This window comes from Chanodichthys erythropterus, chromosome 12 (genome assembly GCF_024489055.1).
Source record: "Chanodichthys erythropterus isolate Z2021 chromosome 12, ASM2448905v1, whole genome shotgun sequence".
Lineage (NCBI taxonomy): Eukaryota > Metazoa > Chordata > Actinopteri > Cypriniformes > Xenocyprididae > Chanodichthys > Chanodichthys erythropterus.
This window is the reverse complement of record NC_090232.1, coordinates 24,143,037-24,159,102: the sequence shown is the minus strand read 5'-3', so window position 1 is coordinate 24,159,102 and position 16,066 is coordinate 24,143,037. Positions and strand designations below refer to the sequence as shown.

At 36.6% G+C, this 16,066-nt stretch overlaps 1 pseudogene; it reads left to right on the top strand.

Moving 5' to 3' along the window:
• Window positions 1-3,525: 3,525 nt before the first annotated feature.
• On the top strand, window positions 3,526-3,642 carry LOC137033208 (5S ribosomal RNA; annotated as a pseudogene).
• The last annotated feature ends 12,424 nt before the right edge of the window (window positions 3,643-16,066 follow it).

Sequence of the window (16,066 nt, the reverse complement as noted above, 5' to 3'; positions counted from 1 at the left end):
TGCACCGTACCTACACTTCAATGGAGGGACAGAAAGCTGTCGGACTAAATCTAAAACATCTTAAACTGTGTTCCGAAGATGAATGGAGGTCTTACGGGTTTGGAACGACATGAGGGTGAGTCATTAATGACATGGTTTTCATTTTTGGGTGAACTAACCCTTTAACTGATGTATAAATGTGAATAAGTTATTCATTAATTACTACTGTATTTATGCTTAAGTAATGTATAATTCTGGACACTTAAAATAAAGTGTTACCAAAAACTTCATAAAGAGATTGGAAAACAAATATTTATGTATCGAGTGGTTTAGTCCAAATTTTCTGAAGAGAATTGATCGCTTGTTATGATGAAAAGATTTAATTTAGGCTTTTACTCACATGTTCAGCGAACATTAGCAGAAGCTCAACCTAACTTGAATAACGCACAAGAGCAAACCTCTTCCGGAAGCTCAAACATGCATGTGCACAAATTTAATTTTCATCATAGATTCTCTTCAGAAAATTTGGACAAAACCACTCAATTCCAGTCTCTTTATGAAGTTTTTGAAGCATAAAAGTGGTAGTTACAAAGGCAGTCAATGGAAGGAAATCTGACTGCATTCTATCAACAAAAAGATCTTCATTTGTCCTCTGTAGATGATCAAATGTCTTACGGGTGTGGAACGGTAAGTAATGTCAGATTTTTCATTTTGGGGTGAACTAAACCTTTTAGCACAATAAGCAGTGAAAAAGAACTCAATGCAGTGCACGTATTGACTGACATGAAGCATAAGCGCATGCACAGAAAGCCACATCTCTCAGCATGCAATTGCGAATTCAGTTCAATTTCACGTTTTATGCAATAAGAATGCAATAACCTACCAATAACGAACGATTACTCATCCCTGATCAATTGCTCCTGTCTGCTTCGCTGCTGAGTGGTTTGCATTTGTAGCTCTCTATAACTTTGATTTTAATCTCTATTTACTATCATTCCTTGTTGTTGATATTGCTAAATATAACTTATCACCATATATCTGATAATGTCTAATATTGACTATCACATTAATCTGATATCGCTAGCTTTTAATCTAAATTGCTATTGCTAGCAAAATGTGTTAGCAAAATGTGTCATCCGTGCTTACCGTCTTTTTTCTCATGTGTGCTCTTTTTTTCTAAGAATTCATTAAACAACTGTGGTAAGCCAGAATCAGTCAACAAACACATTGACTCATGTCAACTTCTCCTGTTGTCACTTGCACTGCTTGTCACGTTTAACATAGCCTTCTCTGTCATCGACAAGGGTTTCACATGTCAAGTCAAGTCAAGTCACCTTTATTTAGAGAGCGCTTTTTACAATGCAGATTGTGTCAAAGCAGCTTTACAGTGATAACTGGTATATAATTTTTGCTGCACAGCAGCTCTTAAAGGGGACCTATTATGCAAAACTCACTATTGCATGGTGTTAAGCTATAAATCTGTGTTGGCAGTGTGTGTACACAACCACCCTATAATGATAAAAATCCAACCACTCCTTTTTTTAAACCCCATAAATCATAAGCAGTGTCTCAGAACAAACCGTTTCCAGATCCATGGCGGAGTGACGTCACATTAGCCACAGGCCCTGCACACGAATGTTGACAGACACTGCCGTTTTAACATAGAAACGCCCTAAGCGAGTTCACAGCGATTTTTACACAGTACACCATTGCTGCACTGACGATGTCTCCCAAGCGTTTTAGGTGTTCTGTAGCTGGATGGATTAATCCACATAGCTCTCTCAATTTACTCCCAAAATCTGAGCTGCTGAAGACGAGGTGGATTAATTTTGTTTTTGAAGAAAATGCTCCCTCAATTCTACCAAAATTCATTTATGTCTACGCGAATCATTTCACACCAGACTGCTTTGTGAACGAATGTCAATACAAAGGGACAATACAGAACAGAGGTTGTGCTAAAAAGTTGTTATTCATGGATAGATCAGTAAACTGTTTGTGATCCAGCTTACAGCCTCCAGAGTGATACTGTATACGGTAGTAATGAAGGTGAGAGCACTTTATTACAGTTCATCGGAGTTGATTTACGGATATAAAGTTTACCAGTTTATTAAGCACCACCAGAAAAGGCATAAGGTCTTTATATATTTGTTTACTGTTAGTCGTAACGAGTGTGTCTGTGTAATTCGCTGTATATGTTGATGATAATGCAAGGGAGAGAGAGAGAGTTTATGGATAATATTTTAATGCACACTTGCACTGTTTTATTAAGCTCTTACAGTGATTTTCTAGAGTAAAATCAGATGCTTCATCTTTTGTGTGAAGTACAATAAACCCCATAAAACTCATCTGTAAAGTTTTGGCCATCATTCAGCTCTTGAAGCTCCACCCTCTTAGGCCAAGCACAGCAGCTCATTTGCATTTAAAGGGCACACACTGAATAATACCCCACAGATAAAAAAAAAAATAATAATTATCTGTGGGGTATTTTAGCTAAAACTTCACATACGGCGTTGTAAGAATCAATAGTTATTCATTTAGTTAATTTATCTATATCAGCACTGGAGTAAACAGTGATGTCATCATCCAGCTCAGTTCAGTTCGCATACAAGGATGTCAATGCAGGCAGATCAAAACATTTTTGAATATCAAATGTCAAGTGTAAAGTGATCTAAACCATTTTCCTTTAGCCCCATTTCAGGTTCCTGATTTCTCACTTTCTTTTTTCTTACCTTTAACTCTTCTCAGCTAATTTCACCTTCACTACTTTACAGAACGTTGTTAAGCTAAATTTGCATAACTTTGTTTAATAACATCTAAATTTAATTACATGTAAACTGTTTAGCTAGAGAAGTATTCTTATAGATATTGGGAATTTTTCAATAGCACTTTGACCAAACTTTATGGAGGGGCACACACATAGTGTGGTCTTGAACATGGTGCAGCTATGACCAACTATGTCCAAATCAATCAAATCTAACAGTTAATCACGATTGCTACTGAGTTTTCCCAATTTCAGGTCGCTGCTTTTTATTTGTTTTAATAATAATAGCAGTCAGCTATTCATTGGTTTCATTTACATTTAGCCCTCTTGTGGTTTCATTTCCTCACAGAGCCAGAATGGAAACAAAGACACTTTTATTTGTGATTCTGTTTATTCATAATAAGTGCACTAATTTTTATGACCCTGCTACACAAGTAATCTCAATGATTACTAGGGCATAACTATAGTCCTGAGAACTGGTAATAAGCATAATCTGAATAGGAAAGCTGTCCTTTTTCCTTTTCCTCCTCATCTTCACTTCATCAAGCCTGTTGTGAGCCATCAGTAAGTTCAGAGAAATAATTTGGCCATAAGAACAATCTCAAATCATTTATTACATTTCAGCTTACACCCTTCTCAGAACCACAAAAATCTTAGCATCCTAACATCCACAGCTAAGATAATAAGGATACAGGACACACTTCACTAGCTAGCTACACATGAAACACAAAGCTGTATGCTATATACCTAGCTGAACCACTAAACTCTTAGCTCTGAGCCCTTTGGCCAGCAGCCATATCACCCTGTAGCCCAAGACCGGTTGCACACTGAAGCTAAGCAGGGCTGAGCCTGGTTAGTACCTGGATGGGAGACCTCCTGGGAAAACCAGGTAGCTGCTGGAATAGGTGTTAGTGAGGCCAGCAGGGGGTGCTCACCCTGTGGTCTGTGTGGGTCCTAATGCCCCAGAATAGTGACGGGGAAACTGTACTGTAACAAGCACCGTCCTTCGGATGAGACGTTAAACCCAGGTCCTGACTCTCTGTGGTCATTAAAAATCCCATGGCACTTCTCGTAAAGAGTAGGGGTGTAACCCCGGTGTCCTGGCCAAATTCCCTCCATAGGCCCTTACCAATCACGGCCTCCTAATAATCCCCATCCACTGAATTGGCTCTTTCACTCTCTCTCCTCTCCACCTACAGCTGGTGTGTGGTGAGCGCACTGGCGCAGTTGTACTGTGGCTGCCGTCGCATCATCCAAGTGGATGCTGCACACTGGTGGTGGATGAGGAGAGACCCCTGATATGATTGTAAAGTGCTTTGGGTGTACAGTAGTACATATGAAAGCGCTATATAAATGCCTCATTCATTCATTTATGGTCGTATGGCATTAGCCTCTTGCACTTCCTCTCATCACAAATGCGCCAAATGTTGCAGATGCTCACCTTAACCTCCCAGATGGGAGACCTAAAGGACTCACAAGCCATTGCGAGGAACACCGTTCCAGCTGCTGACACAGAGCCAAACAAAACTGGACAATGAGAGAAGAGGACTAATGACACGCAACCCAAGACAGGGTTACAGCCACACAGAGTTGACCAAGGTTATCATTTCATTAGACCCGCCTCATGGATCTAAAACAGAAGGTAAACAACCTCACGCAACAGATCAGAGTCCCGCAAGGAGTGGACATGTGCTCAAAGCCTCACAGACCAGCTAGAGACCAAGGATCAAACTAGGATCCAAAAGGCTCAGACAGCTGCTGAACAATGAGAGCAGCTGGACACAGCAAACATGGGACCAGCACAGAATTGTCATCATGGCACCAGCCCAGGTACCATGAAAGCCATGGAAGACAACACCCTCCACCCGCAAACACCACAGGATGACCAACAGCAGTCAACAACAACAACATCCTCCTTCACTCCCTTCACACAGGTGTCAATCAGAGGCTGCACAAGCACAGCTGGAGACGCCTGCCTCAGAGTTACAGGAGCTGCTGGCATGTGCAAAACCGCTCCCTGAACAGGACTCACCAGAGGAGTTCTACGAAGAACAAGCTTCTGACTCCTTGCCCAACACAGATTATGCAAGCTCAAGTCGGCATCCACAAAAGCAAAGCAACAATTCAACCTTCAGACTTCTCGTGACTGAGAGACTAACAACCGACTGCTGCCCTCCTGCCACCAGCACTAGGTCAGTCTAAAACCCTCTTTGTGCTACACAGACCCCAAACCACTTCCTGTAACAACAAGCAAATACCTTCCCCAAATGAACTGACTTCAGGATGACAGGTGACCCTGTCAAGGCACCTGCTGCACAAACCCAGAGACCTGAACTTGGCTACTGTCTACAGCCAGGGCCGGCAGGCCTCAATTTACACCCAGCCATGTGCTTACTCATAGAGAAAGTGAGAACTTTCTCTCAACCAGAACAAAGTCAAACTAACCACGCAAGTTCATCACAATTTCTTCATTTAACGCAGAAGAAATCAATGGAAACTCAGGGAACCATCAATACAAGTATCATACATTTAATGAGGTGCTCTTTTCCATAGGTTCATTCTGTTTCCATTTTCGATTTCATTCTGTCACTTTCCATTTTACCCATATATGTATGATTGTGTGTATGTGTTTGTTAGATTAGTTGTGTTCGTGATTTAGTTAATAAAACTTGTGCACAATACATATGAGCTTCCTGGTTCTGACTCTGCCTGTGAATTAATGTCACTTAAATGATTTCTGATCTTGTTACATGCTCTAAGTGCTGTACAGGCTAAGAATTATTTTTATTTTTTTTTTGTGGCCATGAAAAATACCCAATATTTTAGATTTAATAAGCAATACTGCTGGACGAACTGATTAATTGACTGTAATAATAACTTAGCTACATCAAATTAACTGATCAAAATATTCATAATTAATCATAAGTTGGCAGCGTTTGTTGCGCACAGCTGAACAGCGGCTTGTATACTGCACATATAGACGCGTATCGTCCATTCACTGGTGTTCTCCTCCAGCCACTGTCTGTCATGTGCTTTGATTTATTATGGGCAGCATATTCTTCTGCGAAATGACCGTGTTCCCCTCTGTCCCACACACATATGCATATAACATGCTGTATATAGGTAGTTTACATGATAAAAGTAATCTTAAAGTTAAGGTATGCCTCTAGTTTTAATCATTTAAACAGGCCTTTGAAGTTTGGTCAAAAACTTCTGGCAGTGATTTGTTTTCGTGTAGGTTTTTTTTTTTTCCTTTTTTTTTTACAGCGCTGAATGTCATATGGTGATTGTGAAACACCTCACATGATTTTATGGTGAAATTTGTTATTTTTCATGTTAATCAGGTAAATTTTGATCAAGAACAATGCACTGTGGCTTTAATTCAGTGTAAGCAGTAGGGCTGCAGAATTATTCGAAATTAAACCGCACGTAATTTGGCAAATTTATGCGCAGCTTGTCAGTGCTGTACGGCTCTGTGATCACTAGTAAATGCTGCTCCATCTGAAAGCCAGAGGGCGCTCTCACGCAGAAACTCCAAATATGCCCTGCCGCAGAAGTAGATAACACACGTCATTCCAGGAAATCCCAATGGGCATCATACTATTGAATACCTCAGAGATTACATGTTTTTGCATGCAAAACCCGGAAGTGAGTTAGCATTTTAGGACTTCCAGTTCCATCGCCCTAAAGTCTATGGATTTTTTGAATGGGTTTTTGCTAAACCGCCTGAAATAAGGTCTGTGGTTAACAAAGCCTCTAAATACATTACGTTTTGATCTATGACATAAAACACACCAGTTATAACCCGCTTGTGACTTTTTAAACCTTTATTGTGTCTTAAAAATGGCGGTTGCTAACAAGTTGCTAAAACAGACTACTTCTTTTGGCAGGGACTTTAGACGTCATCATGACAAACAGGACATTTGGACAGCATTTCTCATGAAAAAGTGAATTTTCTTTTTTAAAGTTATAACTGAACTTTATAATAACGTTCAGTTATAAGTCATTTATGAATTATTAGTTAATGATTAACAAATAAGTGATAAGTGATATACTAATATTTTATGAATGTTTTATAAATTCAGTTATAAGTCATTTATAAATTATTTGTTAATTTTGAACAAATCATTTACAAAACATGGCTATACGTTCATAAATGATTAATAAATGATATGTTAACATTTTATGAATGTTTTATTAGTTCAGTTATGAGACACTTATAAGTTATTAGTTAATGATGAACGAATCATTTACAAAACATTACAATATGCGTTCATAACTGATTAACAAGTGTTATGCTAACAATTTAGAAATGTGTTGCAAGTTATCTTAAATAAATCAAACAGATCATTAGTAGATGGTGTATAAGTTATTAGTCAAGACATTATCACTTATAATAACTGAAGTATTTATGACAAAACTGTTTTAGTATCTCAATAAACAATTGTTAATCATGAACAAATGAAGAACAAACCATTAGTAAATGCTCAGTATATGATTTATTGATGAAGTTGTAAGCTGGTCTGTGTTCAAAGCACAAACATGCAGGTATGCTAAAGCACTATTTAAAAAAAAAAAAAAAAAAAAAAAAGTAATTTATTTGTTTTGAAGTGTATAAACATTTATAAATGCCTTACAGTCAAGTGATTCCAGTGGATTATATTAAATCCTTTCACTCATCAGCACAGACTAGTTCTGTGTGGAGTGTGTGGGGTCTAGTGATGAAGTCAACCTCTGATCCAGATTTACCTTCCACTGAAGCTCACATCAGGTGCACAGAGTTAAACACTCCATGTGTGTCAGAGAAGACAGCTGTCTATACCCTTACCAGTCAGCACTTACACTGCAGTACACACTACAAAGTGTTCAACACCTGTTATAGATGATGTGTAAACACAAGAATAAATCATTTACAAAGCTTTCTGCATCCCCTATTCTAAAGTGTAAACTATTCTCCACTAGTAAATGTTACATATCATTTATAGACCTTTCTTACCTGTTACAAATTATTTGTATATGTATACAAGTCATTTATAACACTTTCTGCATACCCTATTCTAAAGTGTAAACTATTCATCACTTATAAATGTGTTACACATAATTTGCAGATGTTCCTGTTACATTATCATCTCACTCCATCACTTAACCCAAGCCTAAAATTTACATTATTTAAAAAATAAATAAATAAAAGTAATCAACACTCTGCCACCGTTTAACCAGCACTTAATCATTTCATTTTTATCTTGCTTTTCATGGAACAGCTCCTCACCATAACATGAAAACGCACCATAAACTGATAATAAACGTAGTCCATTATTTTGTCCATTATTTTAAAGTCTTCATCGTGTGAGGAAAAGATTCTTATAACGTAATATAACCATTATACATTAATAATCGTATCAATCCGTCGTTTCATAACTTTCAAATTAAAATTGCAGCATCTAACAAGACGACACAGGTTTGCGGCAGTAACGTCAAACCTCGCTCCTTATTGGCTGTCACGTGATTTGCGACTACCATAGAGTGTTTGCGACATGCTGAATTTGAGCTATGTTGAGTTAGATCAGCGCGACGCTTAAAAGGATGGAAATGCAGATCAGAGGAATGTTTGCAGGGATTAAACACTTTAATTTCATTCTGTTACTCACACAAAATTATGATTTGCTGTCATTTCGCTGGTAATGCAGCACACGCGTCGTTTTGTCTGTTCTGTATACTGCTTTTTGTAATGTTTTAAAAAAAATTATTGTGACTAACGTACATTTATCTGCCTGTTACACTAACGTTACGTATATTGTCAAAATGGTTATGCTTAAGGTAATAGGGTGGAGTAGGGAGCTTAAAATTATACTTTTTTTACAACAGTATATCAACTAAGATAACAGTCACTGTAAATATATCTGTATTGCGTTTTTATTTTTGTGAAGTGGCTAAAAAGTGGTCATGTTTAGGTATAAGGGGTGGGTTAGGGGCTCAAAGTAAAATATAGTAGGCTATATAGTAATAGTAAAATATATTTGCATAAAATATCATATTTTTTATATAAAAATATATAATTTAAATACCGGGATTCGTATAGATTTGTATATCCTGTAACTGAAAGATATACTTTGCATATGGCAAATAAATGGTAAATTTACAAATTGCAGTTTGTACATAATTTATAAAGAAGGTCTGCAAATGATATGTAACACATTTATAAGTGATGAATAGTTTACACTTTAGAATAGGGTATGCAGAAAGTGTTATAAATGACTTGTATACATATACAAATAATTTATAACAGGCAAGAAAGGTCTATAAATTATATGTAACACATTTACAAGTGAAGAATAGTTTACACTTTAGAATAGGGGATGCAGAAAGCTTTGTCAATTATTTTTTCATGCGTTTACACATGTACACAGGTGTTGAACACTTTGTAGTGTGTACTGCAGTGTAAGTGCTGACTGGTGAGGGTATAGACAGCTGTCTTCTCTGACACACATGGAGTGTTTAACTCTGTGCACCTGATGTGAGCTTCAGTGGAAAGTTCAACCAGTTCAGAGGTTGAATCATCACTATATCCCACACAGAACACAAGTCTGTGCTGACGAGTGAAAGGATTTAATATAATCCACTGGAATCACCTGACTGTAAGGCATTTATAAATGTTTATCCACCTCAAAACAAATAAATTACTCTTCTTAAAAATAGTGCTTTAGCATACCTGCATGTTTGTGCTTTTGAACACAGACCAGCTTACAACTTCATCAATAAATCATATTCTGATCATTTACTAATGATAATTTACTAATAATCAACTAATCACTGATCATTAACTAATAAATTATAAATGACTTATAGCCAAATTAATAAAACATTCATAAAATGTTAGTATATCACTTATTAATCATATATGAATGTATATTCATGTTTTGTAAATGATTTGTTGAATATTACCTAATAATTTATAAATGACCTATAACGGAATTAATAAAACATTCATAAAATATTAACATATCACTTATCAATCATTTATAAACATATAATCATGTTTTGTAAATGATTAGTTCACCATTAACTAATAATTTACAAGTGACTTATAACTGAACGTTATTATAAAGTGTTACTGTTAACTTGTAAAGATTGTCTTGATAGACAAAATGTGTACTGTCATCTCTGAGGTACACTATTGCTGTAGCTGAATAAACAGAAGATTGAAATGCTTTGATTGATTAAACATGACTAACAAACAAACAACTGCCTTATTGTGTGTAAGAAGCCACATCTCACTGAAGGGATGCTCAACTGTTGTTATGAAGTGAGTTGAGTAAAAACATGTTTTGAAATGTTGTCTTTTGTTGGACAAGATGTTGATAAATGCTTCTCATGTCTGGAAAGATGTTTGACAAGTGTTGCTTTTTCAAATACACATTATAAGCGACTCAAGCGACTCGCAGTGCTTTCAGATGGATTAGCATTTGGAGCCATAATTCATTGACAAGCTGCACATTAAAAAATAAAAATAAAATAATCTCAGCTTTGCGATTTCATAATTGCACTAAGCCACATTGTTTAAGCACAATTTCAAAGTTATTTTTTTTTAATCGTGCGATTAATCGTGCAGCCCTAGTAAGCAGAGCAACGAAAATCGCGGCACTGCCACTTCTGCTTGGCGATGTGCTGCCACTCCGCCTCTGTGTGTGGTGTGAATGCTCTAATCTGTTAACATGGGCACTGAACAAATTATGTTTTGCTTATGCCGTTTATGTGTGCTTTGTGAAACCAGCCTAACACAGGGTTCCCACGGGTCATGGAATTTCTGGAATATCATGGAATTTTAAAAGGTCTATTCCATACATTGAAAGTCAGGAAATTCTATATTTTTTTGTCTAAGTCATGGAATATCAGGGATTTTTGTTTGTCACTTTAAATTTTAGTTTCCATTTATCAAAATGTAATTTTTCTGTACCGCATTTTTTTATTGCGTTGTTTCACATTTTGCGTATTGTTATGGTTAGGCTATTTTTCAGCTGCATTTTATTCCATTTCTGCTTGTGAACTTTGGGAGGGGAATTTTATAATTAAAAAACAAGTCAAACGCAGTCACGTGTACCTGTTAACTAAGGCAAACATGCAGGAAAATGTAAATTTCAAGAGCTTTGGCTACAAAATGACCACTTCAAAGACTGTCCTTACCAGCCGCAACATGACAAAGGATTCTATTTTTGAAATGGTTTCTATATTTCTGGGATTTTGCAGCTAATAGTTCAGGTCATAGAGAGGGAACAAGGATATAAATGCACAAAGAAAAGTATTTATTACTTACAGTTTGAAGATTCTTGTTTCCTTTTATTTCTTTGCTCTCATAGTTAATATTAATCTCATATTAAAGTCATGCAAAATGATATTCAAGCTCAAAACATTTTAATATTAAGCAAAGCTCAAACAAGTGTATTTCATGACAAAGACTGTATCAGTCACTGAGTATGTATTTTGAATAATCAATTTTTTGGTTTAATTTTGTTTAGTTTAATTTTGTTTGGTTTTCGTGTTTAGCTGTGAACAGAGCCCACCCACACGCTATTACGATTGGCTGTGATTTAAGATTGATTTTGTCATCTTGTAGTTTGTCAAGTCTGGTTAGGACACCGTAAGCCGCCTTTTCACTGCATGATTGTCGCATTTCGCCCCTTAGTGGCAGTCGCACAGAATTTACAAATTGGTTGTGCGTTACCTTTGTTTATTCACCGTGGTATAATGAATAAATATGAATAAATTAATAAATGCACATTGGATAAACTACCAACATTACTTCTGAAGGAAAAATATTATGGGACTTAACTATTTAATAATTATTAATTATTTATTTCAGACCTAAATAATCATAACCATTTACAGAAATAGCCTAGTTTCAAACAGTCTAAGACAGGCTGCAAAAACTAAATGTGAAGATATCAAAAGACTGAAGGATGAACTTGATAAGAAACAAAAAATCCTCTAAAGCGTTTAACCCCTGAAAGCATTAAAACTATAAATTAATTTCTGTAGAAAAAGTACAGAAAAATATCAAAGTGCAGGCTGATTTTTGTCTGCTCAGTGCTCAGCATAACAGCAGCCTGTTCTTTCCGTTCATCATAGGTCATGGAAATTCAGCTTTTTAGTCACTGAAAGTCAGGGAAAAGTCAGAGAATTTGACATTTGTAACAAAAAGAATGCTTCTTGTCTAATACTTACAGGTTTCGGCATCTTGTCTCCTCTCCTCCCTTCCCACGTAACCAAGAAAAGAAGAAAAACTTGTTCTCTATCACAGGATTGTAGACCCTTAAAAAGGAGGGGATACAAGAATAAGAACACTCAAAAATCATAATCACGATTATTTTTGGTCAATATTGAAATCATGATTATTTAAAGGGTTAGTTCACCCAACAATGAAAATTCTTTCATTAATTACCTAGACTTTCGTTAATCTTCAGAATGCAAATGAAGATCTTTTTGATGTACTGGGCAGTTCAGTCCAAATTTTCTGAAAAGACGATTGCTTTATATGATGAAAATATTGAATTTAGGCTTAAATTCACATGTAAACATTCATCAACTCACACATGAGATGTGGTAAACGGAAGCTCAAACATGTTTGCTTGAACTGTGCAAGACCCAATGAGGTTCATTCTTGTGTGTTATGCAGCAAATTTGAGCTTCCGCAAGAGTCAATGTTTATATCCTGATCAATGTATATATCCTAAATTAAATCTGTTCATGATAAAAAGCAATCAAGTCTCATCTGAAAATTTGGACTAAACCACTCATTTTCATATGAATTAGTTTTCCAATCTCTTTATGAACTTTTTGAAGTGTCAAAGTTTGAATTATGCAGCTGTCTATGGAGGGACAGAAATCTCTCAGATGCCATCAAAAAAGATCTTCATTTGTGTTACAAAGATAAATGAAAGTCTTATGGGTTTGGAACAATATGAGGGTGAGTAACTAAGGACAGAATTTTCATTTTTTTGGTGAACTAACCCTTTAACACTATTATTGGTGGAAGATATGATCAAAGTCTTATTTCATGGTATGAGTAATTTTAAATATCAGTGAAATTTCACAATTTTCAATATTTCCGCAAAACTAATACTAGGTTAACTAATTTAAGAAAAAGGTCCTCAAAATAATTAGTAACAAGCAAACAGTCGGCAATACAATTAGAAACAAAGAAACTAATTACTAACAAAACAGACAAATAAATACAATGAAAATACAAATTAGTGTTCTAAGTTTTTCAGGAAAATGGACTAATAGCGGTATTTAGATTAGTAGCCTACATCAAATATTGAATAATCAAATGTAAAATAACACTGTACAGTAAGACTATTCATCGTTATATTCACATTAAATATAGATTAATCCTTATTAACCCTTATTTTTTTCAGTTGTTCATAAACATATTAATGGAAAAAGTGTCATTACACTGTATTCAGCACAAACTAGGCTGCAATAATATGTGAGGAACATGTATTTACATGTTTGTATTTTTGAAGGAATAAAGTTTATGCATGGTTATTGAAAAAACAAAAAACTTAGGTCACTGAAATAAAGCCAAAAAATATATATTAAATCTGTGTTCACAAGATTTCTGGGTATTGGAGGTTGTAGACTAGAGTTTTTGCTCCAAAATGAGGTAAAAATTATGCTGTTTGCTTGTTCATATAAAACAATAGAGAGATTTAAATTTTCGAAAACATCTTTGGTCAAGAAACACAGTATGCATGGAGGCGTGAATCAACATGAATCATTTACACCTGAAAAGACAAAAAGAATCACATAAAGAGCTCTAATGATCTGCATAAATAATGAGCTCTTTCAGACAGGTAGGCTGTGAAAAAACCCTCTGTTGATCATGTCTCAAGCTTATCATAATGTAAATCAAATATACAGAAAAAACAGCAATACTGTAAAAATATAATTACAATTTAAAATAATGGTATTCTATTATATTCTTTAAAATATAATGCATTTCTGTGATGCAAAGTGTCTGAACAGTTATGTTACCTCTATGGCATTTCATTTCATGGTGACAAACACTGACTTCCGGTTCCGGTGAGAGAACGCCGTGCGCACTGTGGCTGCCGCTTCTCATCGTCAATGTTCACTTTTTTTTTTTTTTTTTTTTTTGCTAACCGTTTGCAAGCTGTGTATCACCATTCTGTCCTTGCTGCTGGTTGTCTGTATGTTTTGGACTCGTTTTTTCTACTAACTACAACATGTTGCTGTCTTGACCCATATGTCTGGATTATTTGTTTTGATCAAATCTATCACCGTTATTTCAGTCTCCTCCATCACTATCAACATCAATCATCGTTTTCTCTTGTGTTTTTCCCCATTTTGGATACAAAATCATCAAACATAAACATGGTTTTTTACAAACTTTTGCCTTTACCTGTATGGTTGGTGTTCGTGACACGCCTCAATTTTCACCGCGAGCTCTCTGCCTGTGTCTGGTTTAACGCTCAATACCTTCGGTGAGTAAGTCTCCCCTTCCTCATTGTTTGTGTTTTTTTGCTTGTTTTCCTCACCGGGCTTGGCTAACGTGTGGTGCGGCCTCACTCCTCTGTTCACCGCGAGCCCTCTGCCTGTGCCCATTGCTGGGTTTTCTGTACGTTTGAATTCGCGGGTCATGACAGATCTGGCGATCGTACCCCCCTGGGCTTGGCTAATGTAGTTCGTGTAACAGTGTTTGGTGTGGCTGCATATTTACGAGTGCTGTTCGTCTCGAACTGTGTAAGGCAATGTACTTCATAAATAAACTCGCGGTCACTAGACCCCTTTTCATCTCTTGTCTTTTTCTCTTTTTGTTTAACATGGAGTTTTTTTACACCTCGTCACAACTGCACCAAATGAACCCTTTTTCTCGGCTGGATTTTTCTACATATGAATGGTGTAAAAGCCTCGGAATTTCTCGTCGCCCTCGTTATATTCATCGGTCTCCTAAGCGCTGGCTGATTCAACACTCCGTTTTCCCGTCTTCAATACCCGTGATATGCTCACATAGATTGATGCGTCACCATAACGACAAGCGCTTTCATTGCAATAACGTGTCTCGTACTCTCACACCTCTGGCTAGAGATGTGACATACTCCTGTGAGACTCATATGCCCCTTAGACATAACTTTGCTCTACTCAATACTCGTTCCCTGGTCAATAAAGCTACATTTCTGAATGACATTATCGTCGAAAGAAAGTTGGACATACTTCTACTCACTGAAACCTGGCAATCACCTAATGACTTTATGGAGCTTAACCTGCTGACGCCTCCTGGATACTACCATCTGTCTAAACCACGTCCCACTGGCAGAGGCGGTGGCCTGGCAGCTGTGATTAAGAACAAATATAAAACTATCAATATTGACTTCCATGCTGTTGTTAGCTTTGAATATCTGTCATTTAGAATTGCTGGTCCCACACCACTCTTGATTTTGCTGATCTACAGACCGCCTAAACATCATGCTAACTTTCTCTCTGATATCTCTGAGTTGCTTACTATTGCATGTGCTCAATATAATAACATTATTATGCTTGGTGATTTCAATATTCATGTGGATTCTGACGGTACTTTTGCTAAGGACTTTATGACTGTATTGGACTACTTTGATTTAACACAGCACATTGATTTTCCTACACACTCTCATTCTCATACCCTTGATTTAATCTGCACTGTTGGAATTAACAATGTTTGTGTCCAGGGTCTCGAAGTTGGCATATCTGACCATAAACTCATTGACTTTAGTTTCTCTCTCCCCCTTGCCAAATCAAAAATCAAATCTTCAATATCTTATAGAAACCTGAAAAATATAGACGCTGACAACTTCTCTACTGCTATTGCTGCTTCCTCCCTGCCTCTCTCTGTTAATCTCTGCTGTCCTGGTGAGATTCTCTCATCATTTAATGAATGTACATCTAATGTGTTGGAAGCTCTGGCCCCATTAAAGACAAGAACTGTCCCCTCAGCTTATTCTTCCCCCTGGTTCACCCCAGAGCTCAGATTAATGAAGGCGAAGGCTAGGCGTCTTGAACGTCTTTATAAGAAGACCTGTCTTCCTGCTCATGCTACCCTCTACGCTGAATTTATATCACAATATAAAATAGCCCTTAACACTGCACGTGCTACTTACTTATCTAATATTATAAACAGAGCAAAGTGTAAACCCAGGACCCTTTTTTCTGAGATCAGCAAACTTGTTAAACCACCTTCTCCACTGCTTAATGGTTCTTCTGACCTTTGTGAAAATTTTCTGACATTCTTTACACACAAAATTGACAATATCTATCAATCTTTCTCTTCTTCAA